Source organism: Rhinopithecus bieti, unplaced genomic scaffold, assembly GCF_001698545.2.
Source record: "Rhinopithecus bieti isolate Rb0 unplaced genomic scaffold, ASM169854v2 scaffold_9237, whole genome shotgun sequence".
Taxonomy (NCBI): Eukaryota; Metazoa; Chordata; class Mammalia; order Primates; family Cercopithecidae; genus Rhinopithecus; species Rhinopithecus bieti.
The window spans coordinates 1,854,760-1,872,932 of record NW_016806263.1 but is presented as its reverse complement, the minus strand read 5'-3'; the positions used below and the strand labels follow the sequence as shown (position 1 = coordinate 1,872,932).

The window sequence follows — 18,173 nt, the reverse complement described above, 5'->3', positions numbered from 1 at the left end:
AAGAAAAATCTGCTTATTTCTGTCACTATTCAACAAACACTTACTAGGTGACTATCATTTGCCAGAAGCTACAGATTCAGTTAAGTCCAAAAGTGAACTCACCATTTTCTGTCCTCTGAGTTTGCCAAGCTTTCTGTATTCTCATCTCATTTTTATCACTGTTCATTTAGTTACCCTGGCTAATATAATTATAGCAAACAAACCTGAGTGCAAATCACCATTCTAAAGACTTGTTGGTTTTAGAGTATTTATATTCACAGAATGACTGCATGAAGTGTAGGCACTCTTATCGTGATTTTTGAGATGAAAAACTTAAAGAAGGTACATAATTTGCCCAAGACTACCCCATTAAGAAATAGCAGAGGCCGGGCACGGTGGCTCACACCTGTAATCCCACCACTTTGGGAGGCCGAGGCGGGTGGATCACAAAGTCAGGAGATCAAGACCATCCTGGCTAACACGGTGAAACCCCGTCTCTACTAAAAATACAAAAAATTAGCTGGGCGTGGTAGCAGGCACCTGTAGTCCCAGCTACTTGGGAGGCTGACGCAGGAGAATGGAATGAATCTGGGAGGCGGAGCTTGCAGTGAGCTGAGATCAGGCCACTGCACTCCAGCCTGGGCTACAAAGCGACACACTGTCTCAAAAAAAAAAAAAAAAAAAAGAGAAAGAAACAGCAGAGCCAAGATTCAAACTTAGGCAGTCTGGCTTCAGAGCTTCTATTTTTTTAGGTAAACACACAATACTGCTTCTAGAGATTTTGGAGTTATCTTAAAAGCTTTTGTTTTTCCATCATTCAGTATCTTAATAAGACACATAGTCCTCTCAAACATCTCTAATTCATCCCTTCTCTGCTTACACTAATACAGAACTAGTATGGGCCCTACTTACCTTCTGCTTGAACTACTAGTTTCCCTGCTTTTAGCTGCTTATTTCAATCCTTGCACCAAACCAACTAGTCAGCAATGTTTCTAAAACAAAAAATCTAATGACTCTCGCTCAGTTAAAAACATATTGGCATACTAATTCCTATTGAACAGGACTCAGACACTCCTATTTACGGTACCTCACTTACAAAGTTGAATATACTGCTTTTTATTTTATTGACACAAACATATTTTCCCCTCACCAAAGTGGGCCCTTTTGAAGATGGGGACACAGTTTGACTCGTCTTTTTTTTTTCTGAGATAGAGTTTCACTCTTGTCACCCAGGCTGGAGTGCAATGGTGCAATCTCAGCTCACTGCAACCTCTGCCTCCTGAGTTCAAACAATTCTCTTGCCTCAGCCTCCCAAGTAGCTGGGATTACAGGCACCTGACACCACGCCCGGCTAATTTTTGTATTTTTTAGTAGAGGCGGGTTTTCACCATGTTGCCCAGGCTAGTCTTAAACTCCTGACCTCAGGGGACCTGCCCACCTCAGCCTCCCAAAGTGCTGGGATTACAGGCATGAGCCACCACTCCCGGCCTGCTCATCTTTATATAACCCTTATTTCTGCAGTCCCCAACAGCCTACAGGTACAAATGAGATCACAATTATCATTAATATGTGAATCTTAATGATTCATTAAGGTTGAAGTTTAGAACCTAAACTTCAGCAAAATCTCCCCACCCTTAATGCAAAGGGCTTCTGAATTATCAGAAATGTTTTGCATGTCCTCAGTCATAAATTCACTCCCGCTACAGCTACATTGCTACCCCAGATGAAAACTGAGCCTCTCTCTCTCTCCCATTCTTCCTTGAACCCTATATTTTCAGGTAGCCATTATGAACTTAGCTGCCAATGTAGGAAAGAATGGCTTTCTTGTGACATATTGTTAAAGGGGTTCCAGTGGCGGGTTGTTTCAACTCATGTGTTTATGTGAAGTAGCTTTCAACCGTATTTACTTAGAGCCCCCTACCTCCCTGGGCATCAGATATGGTGTCAGGGATCTTAGTCAAGGCAAACTTGAGGTACAGCCATACCATTATAATCAGAATCCCTCCTTCACTCCAACAACGGCTTATTATTAGTACAGCTCATTTCTTCTACCCTTAGGATGGTCTACCTTGCAGGAGTTACCCCAACCAATTCAGTAAAACTTAATTTGGGACTACCTTACAAATTTGCGAGATGTATCTAAAATTGTTTGAATGCTAAAGCATCCACATCTAATATTCAAATATAACCAAGCTTATATTTGTTTCACTCTTTCCCACTCCTCTCCCCAACTCCACTGCCTCGCCTAGAGCATTGTGCATACTAGAGTCCCAATATGTGTTTTTTAATATGTAATAAAAAATAAAATTCTATGCTAGTTGAGCAGAACTAGTTTATCTGAGAAAAGAAACAGAAACTTAGGATGAAAGTATCTGGCCCAAGTCCAAAACTACACCAAAATTCTTCAATTTAAGAGGAAAAAAGAACCCAGTAAAATACATGGTTCTCAACTGAGATGGATTTGGTTATTGGTAGGAATCCAATGACTAGTGTACCTGCACCTGTTCTGACACCCTCCAAATCTGGATCACAAGTGAATTGTCCAAGACCATAAGCCACACCCTTGGGCTAATGCAAGAGGAAGCTGAATCACTTCCTTGAGGCCAAATGCATACAAACAGAATTGCCTCAATTTCCTACTGACACCTTTTTTTTTTTTTAATGACCATTTCCTTATCTTGTTCCTGTAATAGTAACCTTTTAGGGTGACTTGGCTTTTCAGTTTAAAAATATGAATTTTGGGACTGGGCATGGTGGTTCACACCTATACTTCAAGCATTTGGGAGGCCAAGGCAGAAGGATCACTTGAGCCCAGGAGTTCAAAACCAGCCTGGGCAACATAAGGAGACTCCACCTCCACAAAAAAGTTAAAAAATTAGCCAGGTATGGTGGTGCATGCCTGTAGTCCCAGCTATTCAGGAGGCTGAGGTGGGAAGATTGCTTGAGCCCAGGATGGTCCGGCCCGCAATGAGCCATGATGGCGCCACTGCACTCCAGCCAGGGAGACAAGAGCAAGACCCTGCCTCTAAAAACAAAATAAAATAAATATGAGTTTTTGTTGCTTTGTGCTGTGTTGGGTTTGGTGAAACTGAAGACTTTTAGGGAATGTAGTATTAGTGTAGTACCCATACAATTGCTGACTAGATTATGGTTTGAAATACTGGTAGTGTTTTCATTCAATGGTATTAAATAAACTTCATTTAAAAAGAAATTAGTATAAACGAGGCACAGAAAGACACATACCACATGATCTCACATTTGTGGAATCTAAAAAAGTTAAATTCATAGAAGTAAAGAGAGGATGATGGTTACCAGAGGCTGTGGGGGTGGGAATGAGTTGTTGATCAAAGGATGTGAAGTATCCCGTAGACAAGGGGAATAGGTTCTGAGATCTATTGGACAGCAGGGTGACTACAGTCAATAATAATGAATATTTCAAAATAACTAAGAGAAGCCGGGGAAACGTAGTGAGACCTTGTCTCTACTAAACATCAAAAAAACTAGCCAGGTATGGTGGTGTGTGCTTGTGATTCCAGCCACTTGGGAGGCTGAGGCTTGAGCCTGGGAGGTCGAGGCGACAGTGAGCTGTGATCCCAACAATGTACTTCAGCCTGGTGACAGAGCTGCCACCTGTCTCAACAAACTAAACCAAGAGTAAATTTCAAATGTCCCACCATAAAAAAAAAAAAAGATAGGCAAATGAAGTGCTAGATGTGTTAATTAGCTTGATGTAATCATTCCACATTGTAGACATATATCAAAACATCACATTGTATCTTATAAATGTATACAATTATAAATTATCAATCAAAATCATAATTTAAAAATTACTAAATGTTGCATAGTTTCTAGTTTAATGTTAACACTATAAACCATATTTGTACCCATTACAAATTGCAGCTATTAAATAATCTTGAAAATTGCATCCCACCTTTAATGATTTGAAACATGGGACAGTGCAAAGGGCACCTGAATACATGTCGTAGTACTTAGGTTCTTGGTTCTTTCACTAAACAGTCACATAATCATGGGCAACCTCTTTAACCTTGATGGCAGTCCATGAGAAAACATGTACAAGTACCTAGTCCAATGCTTGGCATATGATATAGGCACTCAACATTTGTTAAAATTGAAGTTTAACTCATACTAAATAATTTCTATTTTTTAGGAGTTACATACTAAGTTGTAGTATCCTCTTATTTGACATGTAGATCTGGAAATATTCATTTCATCCAAATGAGACTAAGCAAAATGATGTATTATCTGAAAACACTGAATCAAATGGAATAGTATAGTGCTTTTTTTTAACCCGTAGATCACAGGCAAATTACAGATTGAAACCAGGATATCTTTTTAATAGAAAAATGCCACAGCAATTTAATCAAAGTCTAAGCAAGGACTTTGCCTGCTGCCACAAATACCATGACAAACTGTGGCATTATGAGAAGCAATTAATGAAGAGGATATGATAAATAAAACATGAGTTGGCCAGAATATTTTTACTGATGTCTACTCATTTGATTTCCTGGTATAAGATGGTCAATTTATCACGCCTATAATCCCAGCACTTTGGGAGGCCAAGGTGGGCAGATCACCTGAGGTCGGGAGTTCAAGACTAGCCTGACCAACATGGAGAAACCCCATCTCTACTAAAAATACAAAATTAGCCAGGCATGGTGGCGGGCACCTGTAATCCCAGCTACTAGGGAGGTTGTGGCAGGAGAATCACTTGAACTCAGGAGGTAGAGGTTGCGGTGAGTCAAGATCATGCCATTGCACTCCAGCCTGGGCAACAAGAGCAAAACTCCATCTCTAAAAAACAAACAAACAAACAAAAACAGATAGTCAATGTAACTATCAACTTAATTGACAAGCCAATGATTGTAACAATTAAAATTTTGGTTAATAAAATTCAATTATTTGTGACTTCATGTGTGAAGGATTTCATCTGCTACTAACAGAAGTATAAAGACAAAAAAAAGTATCAGTTGTAAATGGTCAGTTCATTTGTCAAAACACATTATCTAGTATGGTATTTTCGAATTTATAACTTGTAACATTTTAATCCAACTACAAATTACACTTGAACCACATTTTTAAAAATAAAGATAATCAAGAATTATGAAGTAAAACCGCTCAAGTTCAACTGCTGGATCTGGGATGTAAAATAAGTGACAAAACAGAGAAAGGTGTTGAGTTTTTAAACAGCAAATTTTGACTTTATTCATATCACATTTTAAAATTTTTTTGTACTTGGTTTTTGTATTGTTCTTTTGTTTATTTCAAACCAACAGCCAACATCATACAAATCACATTCTAAAAAGAAAAAAGAAAGTATAAAAGATTATAATGAAGTTAATTTAATATGTGCATTTATCAAATGTGTCAATGGTATTCTTGAAATAAAGACATAAAATCTTCAAAATTAAAAAAGCTATTTGGACACAAGAAGCTGAACTTATTGACAAAGGAAAAAAATACATTCAAGTTCCTAGACTAATTTCTTAGTTATTGTACTATTGTTAGTGATAAAGCCTTATTATCATCATTAAAGCATACTGTGAGACAAAACAACTCACATATTTTCTTCTAATATGTCTGGATATGGTATGTACAACTTTAAATCTCAGCTAATTAATTAAAAACTATCCAGAGTGACAACACAGTAGCTTATTTACTTTTTACCACTGCAGAACATTTGGAAGCAATATTTACTATAAGTCTGTACAGACTTCATAATCCACCTCATTGAAAATAAGCTGCATTTGCAGTCAGCTGAGATCCGGCCACTGCACTCCAGCCTGGGCAGCAGGGCGAGACTCCGTCTCAAAAAAAAAAAAAAAGAAAATAAGCTGCATAACACTTGTAGAGAAAGATCCGTTAATACAGGATACACCATGTTGTTTAAATATAACCTCAGACACAACTGAATTAGATATACAGTTAAGTATTTGTTACTTAACAACAGGGATACATTTTGAGAAATGTGTCATTAGGCGATTGTCACTGCCCAAACATCTAAGCATACTTACACAAACCCAGATGGTATAGCCTACTACATACTTTGGCTATATATATAGCCTCTTGCTCCTGGGCTACAAACCAGTACAGCATGTCACTTTACTGTAGGCAATTGTAACACGATGGTTAAGTATTTCTGTATCGAAATGTATTCAAAACTAGGAAAGGTACAGTAAAAATACAGTATTACTTCATGGGACCACCATCATATATGCAGTGTTTTGTTAACAGAATGTCATTATATATCAGACAACAGAAATGTATTTTCAGGAATAGAATATCTATTGCTAGATAATATAAATTTTTTTAAATGTTGTGCTACTGCATTCCAGCCTGGGCAACAGAGACCTTATCTCAAAAAAAAAAAAAAAAAGCTTTATGATAAAAAATTTCAAACAAACATAAAAGTAGAAAGAATGATAATAAATACTCCCCTTTTACCCAATACCTGGCTTCAATGATCATCAGCCCACAGAAAATGTAACAAAACTCTGGCATCCAGTCTGCTGATTTTACATTATGAAAAGTTATTTTTATTAAATACTCAATACTCCTTGTTCAGTACTTGTTTTCGTATTGAAAAGCAATTACTATTTGGCAAACATTTCCGAAGACAATATCTAAGTAATAATACCACATATTTTACTGATATTTTCAGCATTTTTTATGAACTATATTTATAATTACAGGGATTTCAACATTCCAACTTATCCAAGGGTTCCAAGACATTATTGTTAAAGGCAGTAATCACCCTAGGCACTACATGCTCCCAAAATTTTGCAACATATGGAAAAGGACATTATTATAGAAATTTTGAAATAAAATCAGAGCTACTGTATTGTCATATCTCACTTCCTGACTCAAACTTATACAAGCTTTATGGAAGTGTACTTGAAATGAATTGCACATGCGTATCAATAGTTCATTCCTTTTCATTGCTGAGTAGTATTCTCATATGTGTTCCAGTGTATTCCAGTTTATTCACTTGATAGGCACTTTGGTTGTTTCTAAATTTTGGTCATTACAAATAGAGCTACAATGGACATTTGTCTTTGCATGAACAAATATTTCATTTTCTCTTGGGTAAATACCTAGAGGTAGAATGGCTAGATCACATGTATGATAGATGCATGTTTAACTTTACAAGAAACTGTCAAAGTGTTTTCCAGTGGTTGCTCCGTTTTGCATTCTTCATCCTTGGCAATATTCTTTGCTCTAGAATCTGCTTTGTCTAATAATACAGACATTCCAGCTTTAATTGGTATTACCACGGTATGTTTTTTCATCCTTTTAACCTATTTGGGTCTTTACGTTTAAAGTGTGTGCCTTATAAGAGGCATAAAATTGGATCTTGTTTTATCCAATGCAACAACCTCTAGTTTTTAACTGGGATGCATATATAGCCAGTGGTTCTCAACTGAAGGCAGTTTTATGTCCCCTGCCCCTTTCCTCCCTCCCCCCACAAAAGAAACAGTGGGCAATGTCAGGAGTTATTTTTGGTTTTCTTTTATAACCCTTGAAAAAAGGGGAAAAACAAAAACTTTCTTAGCCTGCAGGCAGTGAAATAGCAGCTTGCAGACCATGGGTTGCTGGTCCCTAGTGTATTTCTACCTGCCTTACTTAACTTCCTTTAACATTTCTTGTACTACACATCTACTGATGAATCCTTTCAGCTCTTGTCTGAAAAAGTATGCTGCTTTTTTATTTCAAAGATATTTTCTCTGGGCATAGACTTTTTTTTTTTTTTTTTTTTTTTTGAGACCAAGTCTCACTCTGTCGCCCAGGCTGGAATGCAGTGGCGTGATCTCAGCTCACTATAATCTCTGCCTTCTGGGTTCAAGTGATTCTCCTGCCTCAGCCTCCTGAGTGGCTGGGATTACAGGTGCCCGCCACCACACCCAGCTACTTTTTGCATTTTTAGTAGAGATGGGGCTTCTCCATGTTGGCCAGGCTGGTCTCAAACTCCTGACCTCAAGTGACTTGCCAGCCTCAGCCTTCCAAAGTGCTGGGAATACAGGCGTGAGTCACCGCACCTGGCCTGGGCACATAATTTTAGGTTGACAGGGTTTTTCTCTGTTCTGTACTTGAAATATGTTGCTCTACTGGCTTCTCAAATTGTTCCCTTTAAGAAATCTAACTTCTCACCTTTGTAACTATTTTCAAGTCACTTGAAAACAGTACCTTTTTGCCACTAGTCCATTTAAGATTTTATCTTTATCATTGGTATTAAACAATTTGATTATGGTGTACTCTGGTTTGGGTTTTTGTGTAAGAGACAGGGTCTCTCCACGTTGCCCAGGCTGGTCTCAAACACCCAGCCTCAAAGCAATCCTCCTGCCTCAGCCTCTCAAAGTGTTGGAATTACAAGCATGAGCCACCATGCCTGGGTAGTATGGGTTTTTTATGCGGTTTATGGGTTTTAGAATGGGTTTTTTTTGTGGTTGGAGAGCATATCTTCTTGAATCTGTGGGTTTATGGTTTCTATCAAACTTTTAAGCTATCATTTCTTTAAATACTTTGTATGCTCTCTTCCCCTACTCCCATTACACACTAGGGTGCTTAAACTTGTGTACAGCTCACTGATAGACTATTTTTTTGGTGTGATTTTGATTTGTTTCTATTGCTATGTCTTCTTCAAACTCACAAATCTTTTCTTCCACAAGGTGCAATCTACCATTAATCCCATACAGTATGTTTTACATTTCACACATTGCAGTTTTCATCTCTAAAAGTTGGATTGGCATCTATCTTCCAGGCCCCTACTTAACTTTTTGAACATAAGGAACACTGTCTCAATTCTAACATGTCACTTTTTGTCTCATTATGGGTCCTATTTGACTGCTTATTTGCATCCTTGTAGTTTGGAGATGACACTGTGGATTTTACCTTTCTAGGTGCTGGATGTTTTTGTATCCCTATAAATCTTCTTGAGCTCTGTTCTAGAATTCAGTTAAGCTCCTTAGAAATAGTCTGATGCTTTCAGGCCTTGCTTTAAACGTTTGTTAGGCAGAACAGGGACAGTGTTCAGGCTAGGGCTGTTTCCCACGACTGAGGCAAGACCCATTATATGTACTCTACCCAATGCTCCGTAAATGAGGCTTTCCACTCTGTCTTGTGGAAACAGCCAATATTCCCAGCTGTCTCTGAACACAACACAATTACAGTCATGTGTTGCTTGATGAAGAGATATGTTCTGAGGAATGCACCTTTAGGTAATTTCATCATTATGTGACCATGATAGAGTACTTACACAAACCTGGACGGCACAGCCTACTACACACCTAGGCTATATGGCACTGCCTATAGCTTCTAGGCTACAAACCTGTACAGCATTCAGTTACCATACTGAATTTGTCACACAATGGTATTTTTGTATCTAAACATAGAAAAGGCAGAGTAAAAATACAGTATGAAAGATAAAATGGTATACCTGTAAAGGGCACTTACCATGAATGGAGCTTGCAGGACTAGAAGTTGTTCCAGGTAAGTCAGTGAGTGGTGAGTGAATATGAAGGCCTAGGACATTATTATAACACTACTGTAGACTTTATAAACAGTGCACACTTAGGCTTAAACACATTAAATTTATTTTAAAATGTTTTCAATAGAAAATTTTATTTTAAAACTTAAAATTTTTTTAAATTAACTTTTGACTCTCTTGTAATAACATTTAGCTTAAAATACATGTTGTACAGCTGTATAAAATATTTTATTTTATTTTATTTATTTATTTTTTTTTTGAGTCGGAGTCTCGCTCTGTTGCCCGAGCTGGAGTGCAATGGCCGGATCTCAGCTCACTGCAAGCTCCGCCTCCCGGGTTTACGCCATTCTCCTGCCTCAGCCTCCCCAGTAGCTGGGACTACAGGCGCCCGCCACCTCGCCCGGCTAGTTTTTTGTACTTTTAGTAGAGATGGGGTTTCACTGTGTTAGCCAGGATGGTCTCGATCTCCTGACCTTGTGATCCGCCCGTCTCGGCCTCCCAAAGTGCTGGGATTACAGGCTTGAGCCACCGCGCCCAGCCTAAAATATTTTTTATATCCTTATTTTATAAACTGTATTTAAAAACTTTATTTTTACGAGACACAAATACATACACATTAGCCTAGACTTACACAGGGTCACAATCAACAATATCACTGTCTTCCACTTCCAGATTTTGTCCCATGGGAAGGTCTTCAAGGGCAATAACACGCACAAAGCTGTCATCTATGATAACAATGCCTTCATCTGTAATACTTTGAAGGATCTGCCTGAAGTTGTTTTACGGTAAACTTCTGAAAAAATATATAAGTAGAAAAAGTATACTCTAAAATAACAAGAGGGCAGGTGCAATGGCTCACACCTGTAACCCCAGCACTTTGGGAGGCCAAGGTAGCTAGATCACTTCAGCCCACAAGTTTGAAACCAGCCTGGACAACATGGCAAAATCCCGTCTCTACAAAAAATACAAAAAATTAGCCAGGCATGGTGGCATGTGCCTGTAGTCCCAGCTACTTGGGAGGCTGAGGTGGGAGGATCACCAGAGCCCGGAAGGTAGAGGCTGCAGTGAGCCAAGATTGCACTACTGTACTGCACCCTGGGCAACAGAGTGAGACCTCATCTAAAAAAAAAAAAAAAAAAGATAAAATAAGAATAAATATTACCAGCAAGACAGTAGACCAGCATCACCACAGACACATAAGACATCATGATTGAGATCTATGACATCACTAGGTAGGTGGTAGGAATCTTCCAGCTCCATTATAATCTTATGCAGTCCATCATTGAACAAAATGTCTTTATGTGATCCAAGACTGTACTGTAATATTTTTGGATGATCCTTTCCTTGGCCTCAGGTCATTTCCTCACATGCATACAGTGGTCAATACTTACCTGAAGAATCAGGAGAGATTCATTCCAGACCACGAGAATTCTCTCTCTATGCAGCTCTCTCCCTTCTAGCAAACTCTGGCTGCATTAGTTTCACCAGGCTCTGGGCTCTATCAACAGAGGGATTCCACCAGGCTCCATATGTTCCTCTCTCCTTGTACTATGGCTTAGAAATTCTCCCAAGGCAATAAACTGAGGCAAACATAGGACTCACTTTGTTTCCTGTTGATCAAGCTTCACTGTCCTTCATTGCCTGATATCCAATATCTTAGAAAACATTGTTTTATATATTTTGTCCATTTTTTATTGTTTCTGGCCTGTCTCAAACTTTTAACCATTACATGCCAGAACAAAAATTGATGCATTCAAGAAAAAAACTGGATAGATTTGTTTTCCACCACTCTGAATCAAAAACTGACTTATACTTGGTGCCTGAAGAATAAGAAATAATGTAGCTTACTTCTTTGTAAATATTAAAGAATGATTATGAAACATCAAATGCATCTTTTTTTTTTTTTTAAACTTTCTAGCCCTATGTCATAATGATGTATCATTCTTTTGGAGGAAGCAGGATTGTTCATTGCTAAGTAGAATGAATGTAGTAACAAAGAAACAGAGTTAACACTGCACCAGGTATGTGAGAATTGCACTGGAGATCCCAAACTGAAATAAACTTATGAATACATAGCACACTCATCACATTAAATAAAAAGTTCCCCAATTTTTATTATATTGTATTTATCTGGGATTATTTCTCCATTTTACATTTAAAAATTCGTGAAATTATATGTAATCATAACTTTTTTCCTTACAAAATAAAGTTATTCATGAAACTTTCATTTTAATCATAAAATCTTCTTTTCTCCTTATCAACTCATTTCTTTCATCTTAGAAGATTATCAATTTTTTTTGTTGTTGTTGTTTTTGAGACAGAGTCTCGCTCTCCTGCCCAGACTGGAGTGCAGTGGTGTGATGTTGGCTCACTGCAAGCTCCACCTCCCGCGTTCACACTATTCTCCTGCCTTAGCCTCTGGAGTAGCTGGGACTACAGGCGTGTGCCGCCACGCTCAGCTAATTTTTTGTATTTTTAGTAGAGACGGGATTTCACTATGTTAGCCAGGATGGTCTCGATCTCCTGACCTCATGATCAGTCACCTTGGCCTCCCAAAGTGCTGGGATTACAGGCATGAGCCACCATGCCCGGGCAGTTATGGCTTTTAATGATAAATTAATTTGTCATATACCTACAATCATCGTTTGCACAAATTCCCATCAGTTCACTAGGAATCACGAGAAAAAAAAGCAGTGGGTCTGCCACTACAAAACACTTTATGCATCAAACAGATGAAGCAACCGTAAGGTATTTCTGTGATGTGTAACCAGGCTTGTAGAAGACTTTTCCACATCGTTGATTTTTTATGTTAAGTCACATAACTTATAAAGGAAAGCTACCTCCCTCTAGTTTTCACTTATTATATTTTGTTCCATAATTCATTTTCTTCAAACTAAGATTAATTTACACTTAACATTTATAAGACTAGTAGAAATTAACATGGGAAGCAAAGCATACTAGTATATAAAAATGAGGTGAATAAGTACCACAAATAAAATTTATTTAGAACTAAATGACCAACTACTACTATTATAGTCTATAAAGATTTTCTTGCATTGTTCCTATCCTGGATTTACCAGGCTTCAGGCTTAGATCCTATCTAACCCCTCTAACTATTGCTTTCAAACTTAAGTCTCAGCTACCACACAGGCAGTGCAAAAACAGAACCACTCAAGGAGTTGAACCTTCACTATGTCTTAACTTCTCAGTCACAAAACTCCTATTCTGTTTTTTGTTTGTTTGTTTGTTTTTGAGGCGGAGTTTTGCTGTTGCTGCCCAAGCTGGAGTGCAATGGCGCCATCTCGGCTCACTGCAACCTCTGCCTCCCAAGTTGGAGCAATTCTCCTGCCTCAGGCTACCAAGTAGCTGGGATTACCAGCGCCCTCCACCACACCCCAATAATTTTTTGTATTTTTAGTAGAAATGGGGTTTCACCATGTTAACCAAGCTAGTCTCAAACTTCTGACCTCAGATGATCCGCCTGCCTCAGCCTCCCAAAGTGCTGGGATTACAGGCGTTAGCCACCACACCCGGCCAAAACTCCTATTTCTATTCTAGTTGAATAGGCAGAAATGCTATTCTGACTACATCAAACAGAATTCTTTCTGATCCACAGATATCAAAGGTTTATGAGACAAAATTTTAAAAGGGGCGAAAGGTGAAAAAGAGCCCTACTTTTACTCTTAAATTAGCTGTCTGACCTTTGGCAAATACTTAACTTTCGGGACCTTAGTTTCTCCATCTTAAACCAGAAAGGAGGTTAGAGGAGATATGACTATAGCAGAACACAGCTTATGGAAATTATGCATTATTGCTCTATAATCCTTAATCCATATATATTAGGACACTGTTTCAAAAATATTATTGAAGCCTTTAACCTCCTGATATGATGCAATAGGATGTTTATAAACTACCACATAAGAAGTATTTTTGCCCTTGCGCCCAAGTAGTCAAACCTGAACCTAATCAAGCATCTAAATTTTACTATTAGTTTACAGAAAATAAACATGAGAGAATAGGTTGAATGATTGTATGAGGATGGAAACAGCCAGATCCTGAATATGGGAAATTCAATCAGACAAATGACCTAACCTCTACAACAAATAAATGTCAACAACAAAAAAAAGGGGACTCTGTATAAGAGAGACAAAGATATATCAATAAAATGAAATATGTGGACATAGTTTAGCTTCTACTTCAAAGAAACAAGTGTAAAAACATTTTTTGGCAATAATTATAAAAATCCTAACACTCAATATTAGATATTAGATAAAAATGTTGCAGTGTCATACATTTCCTTCAAAATAGTTCTGGCTGACAGAAGGGTAGAGTGCGTGTATACGTGAATGAGTATTACGGTGGGGGGAGGGGAAGACTTGATAATGGTTGAAGCTAGGTGTTGGGTTGTTGGGTTCATTATACAATTCTTTACTTTTGTGTATATTTGAACACTTTCAGAATAAATAATTTTAAAGTATGATTTTCAATTCTATTAAGTACACGTTACCTAATATATCACTAGTCTATGTTAAAGAAATGAAATTCTCGAAGCTAAGAAAATCTTAAGAAAACAAAAAGACAAAAAATGTAGTCACTAATGGCCCAATATAATTATCTAACAAATGATACGTTCTATATTTATTAACAAAATAAACCACTGAAAGCATACATGCAATACAACTCCATTTATATTAAGGTCAAAAAGAGGCTTATTTCGGATATACCGCTAGACAGCCTTAAAACTATAATAAACTCTGAAGACAAGCAAGGTAATAGATAACATGAAATTCAAGATGATGGTTTCCCCTGGAAAGGAGAGGAAATATATTCACAAAGGAACACAAGAGGCTTAAAAGATACCTTTATGTTATGTTTCTTAATTTGGATGCTGGGTATATATGTTCATCTTATTACTCTTCTGTGGTATAATAAAAAAATATATTTATTCTTTGTCCTTGGTTCCTGGAAGAAACTCCTAAAACCCTTAAAATTTCCTGATAGGAGGTGTCTTTTATACTTCATAATGTATCCCTTTCAGTTATACCTGAGTTTATGTTAATGAGATGACTCATAAGGGTTGGGAGATAGAGAGGGACCCTAGGTATCTTCAGGATGGAGGCTGGTTACCAGAAAAACCAACTAGGTATTCATAGGATTGAAATTTTTAGCCCATCTCACTATCTCTGACAAGGAGAGAAGAACTGGAGACTGAGTTCAAATAAGTGACTAGTGATTAATGATTAATGAATCATGTCTGATCAATGAAACCCTATATAAAAACTTTGAAACCATCTGGCTTAAGGGGCTTCCAAACACATTAATGTGCTGGGAGGGTGGCACACATAAAGAGGACATGAAAGTTTTGCACCCTCTGTCCCCCATACCTTCCCCGATGTGTCTCTTCCATTTGGCTGTTCTCGAGTTGTATCCTTTACACAAAAACTGTAGTAGTAAAATAGTGCTTTCCTAAGTTCTGTGAGTCATTCTAGCAAATTATCAAACCTGGGGGGTAGGTCATAGGAATGCCCAAATATGGGGTCAGCCTGGAAGAAGTCCAAGTAGGTTGGGAATACCTGAGACTTGTGGCCGGGCATGTGAAATGGAGGCAGTCTTGTGGGACTGAGCACTTAACCTGTGGCATCTGTGCTAACTTCAGGCAATTAGTATCAAAACTGAATTGCATTGTAGGACATCCAGCTGGTGTCAGGGAATTGCTATTGGAATGATGTATCATTAAATGGGTGGGTGGGTGTGTTTCATACATACTTTCTTTTTTTTTTTTTTTTTTGAGACAGTCTCGCTCTGTCGCCCAGGCTGGATGGAGTGCAGTGGCCAGATCTCAGCTCACTGCAAGCTCTGCCTCCCGGGTTTACGCCATTCTCCTGCCTCAGCCTCCCGAGTAGCTGGGACTATAGGCGTCCGCCACCTCGCCCGGCTAGTTTTTTTGTATTTTTTAGTAGAGACGGGGTTTCACCATGATAGCCAGGATGGTCTCGATCTCCTGACCTCGTGATCTGCCCGTCTCGGCCTCCCAAAGTGCTGGGATTACAGGCTTGAGCCACGGCGCCCGGCCCATACTTTCTTTTCTTATAAATGACATATTTAATAGGAATAATTCAACTACTGTGAATTTAAAAATCAAACAAAAAACGATGAAGTTGCACATACTTTTAACTTATGGGACAAGTCATTATTCATAGGTCTTAAGTCTCAAAAGAGGCAGGATTGCCTGGATTCTCTCATTTGCAATTTTATCTTTCAATCTAATAAGAATGGCCTCATTAATTTTTTACACAAAACATTATCAATCTGGGCATTTTCTGGCTTATTTCCCAATAACTTACTCAGAATTTGGCACATCAAAAACTTCATTGCTGTTTACCGCAGTACTGACACAAAAACAAATGAAAACTTATTCCCAAGTGGCATTATAAATAATAACTGCTTGATTTTCCCCAAGTTCAGAATGAAGGCTTTAATAACTCAAAAGGGGCTACAATTCATGCAAACTAAGAAAAGCTACAATGCTACTTTCATGCATAGGTATACTAAATACACATTTATACAGTCTCAAAATAGTCCTTGTCTGAAATATTTGCTAAATAACAAGAATGCAACAACTTTTTGACCAAAAAAATGATCTTTTGCATTCCTTCCTAGGTAGGGCATTAATTTAAGTATATTTACCTAAAATTGGTTTCTTATAATTTTGTTTTAAATGTAAGCTACTATTACCTAACAAATCAGCTTTTAATTATAATCTTATTTTAGCCTACAAAAAAATATGTATAAGGTCCTTTTGTTTGAAATGTCACTGACTTCATTTTTCTCTTTATCTTCCGTTTGGTGAAATGACATAACAAACTGCTGCAAATTCTGTTTCTCACTCTACTGTTGGTTCATATTTGCAGATCATCATAGCTTAATTGATACAATGAACAAATGCCTCTTAAACAACTGTTTTACTGGCCAACAGAAATAAAAAACCCTTCACAAATTACACTGATAAAAGTCTCTGTCCGTAACACTATCATAACTCTCAAGAATCTTAACAATTTTTTACCAAACTAAAATCTCTACTCTTTTTTTTTTTTTTTTTTTTTTTTTTTTTTGAGACGGAGTCTCACTCTCACCAGGCTGGAGTGCAGTGGTGTGATTTTGGCTCACTGCAACCTCTGCCTCCTGGGTTCAAGCGATTCTCCTGCCTCAGCCTCCTGAGTAGCTGGCACCACATCCAGCTAATTTTTGTATTTTTAGTAGAGACAGGGTTTCACCATGTTGGTCAGGATCTCCTGATCTCATGATCCACCCGCTTCGGCCTCTCAAAGTGCTGGGATTACAGGCGTGAGCTACCGTGCCCGGCTAAAATCTCTACTCTTTAATAATTATTAATTATCCATCCAGTAGAAAAAACTGAGGAAAATAAACCTGGGTAATATTTACCCAAGTCTCTTGTTTTTGAATTGCTTCTGTCATGGAGCAAGGTGGCACAGATTTTGATCACAAGAGATTTTGATTTTTCTAAACATCCTTGAATCTATCTAGAGAAATGTGCTAAAGGTACAGTTCAGGAACAAAAAAAGAAAAGAAAAAACCCAACACCCAATGGTCCCAATTCAACACTGCTTTTAAAATTAAGCCTATCACACAACGATTTATTTTTGTTAGACATTTTATCATTCTAATTCATATTCCCAAACTTTTCAGGATTTTACTTATCTATCAAAAAATCCCAATTATATTCCTGTTCTTTCCAATCCCACACCCCTCCCCCACAGAAAAAAAGCAATACCTCTCATTCTCTTCTCTGCTGATAGGAGTGTAGAACGGATCACTCCATGAAGGGCAACTGTAAATATCTATCATACTTGCAAACACATTTCCTCTTGGATCCAGCAATTCTTTAATTCTTTTCAGAATCTGACAGTTACCCCTGCAAATGTAGAAATGACATGTATTCACTGAAGAATTGTTTCTAATATCTAAAGACTGGAAACAACGCCAAGTGTCCACCTATGTGTGATTTACTGTATAAACTGGAGTATATCTACAAAATGGAGTGACAGAAAAAATAAGTTTAATTGAATACTGATAAGGAGGAATATCCAGAATATACAGTAAAACGGGAAAAAAAAAAAAAAACATAAACAGTGCAGAAAATATTGAAGGACAGACCGAGTGAAATGAGACTGTATATTCTCATCTGCTTGTATCTCTGCATGAAGACCGGAAGGATAAACAAGAAACTAATTTAAAATGATTACCCGTTGAAGACTATTAGGAATGGTACTGTACAGGGACTAGGAAGTGTTTCTCGCTGCATTTCTTTTCATGTAGTTTGAGCCATGTAAAATAAATATTTGCTAATCTTTTGATTAAAAGCTTTAAAAATCCAGTGGGAGAGGCTGGGTGTGGTGGCTCACCCCTGTAATCCTAGCACTTTGGGAGGCCCAGGCGGATGGATCACCTGAGGTCAGGAGTTTGAGACCAGCCTGGCCAATATGGTGAAACCTCGTCTCTACTAAAAATACAAAAATCAGCCGGGCGTGGTGGTGGGCACCGGTAATCCCAGCCACTCGGGAGGCTGAGGCAGGAGAATCGCTTGAACTGGGAGACGGAGGTTGCAGTGAGCCGAGGTTGTGCCACTACACTCTAGGCTGGACGAGAGTGAGACTCCGTCTCAAAAAAAAAA

The 18,173-nt window shown here is 38.0% G+C and overlaps 1 long non-coding RNA gene across 2 annotated transcripts in view; it reads right to left on the bottom strand.

The window, feature by feature from the left end:
* Nucleotides 1-4,752: 4,752 nt before the first annotated feature.
* LOC108531747 (uncharacterized) overlaps nt 4,753-18,173 on the bottom strand; it is a 16,269-nt gene continuing 2,848 nt past the window's right edge. The window contains exons 2-3 of one of the 2 annotated variants that reach the window (XR_001886266.1): nt 17,274-17,414; nt 4,753-4,791 (exon numbers count right to left, since the gene is read on the bottom strand). This is a non-coding gene — a long non-coding RNA (uncharacterized LOC108531747). Of the gene's footprint in view, nt 4,792-4,821; nt 5,805-17,273; nt 17,415-18,173 lie in introns of those variants that run through there. The other variant, XR_001886265.1, reaches the window with a different exon arrangement.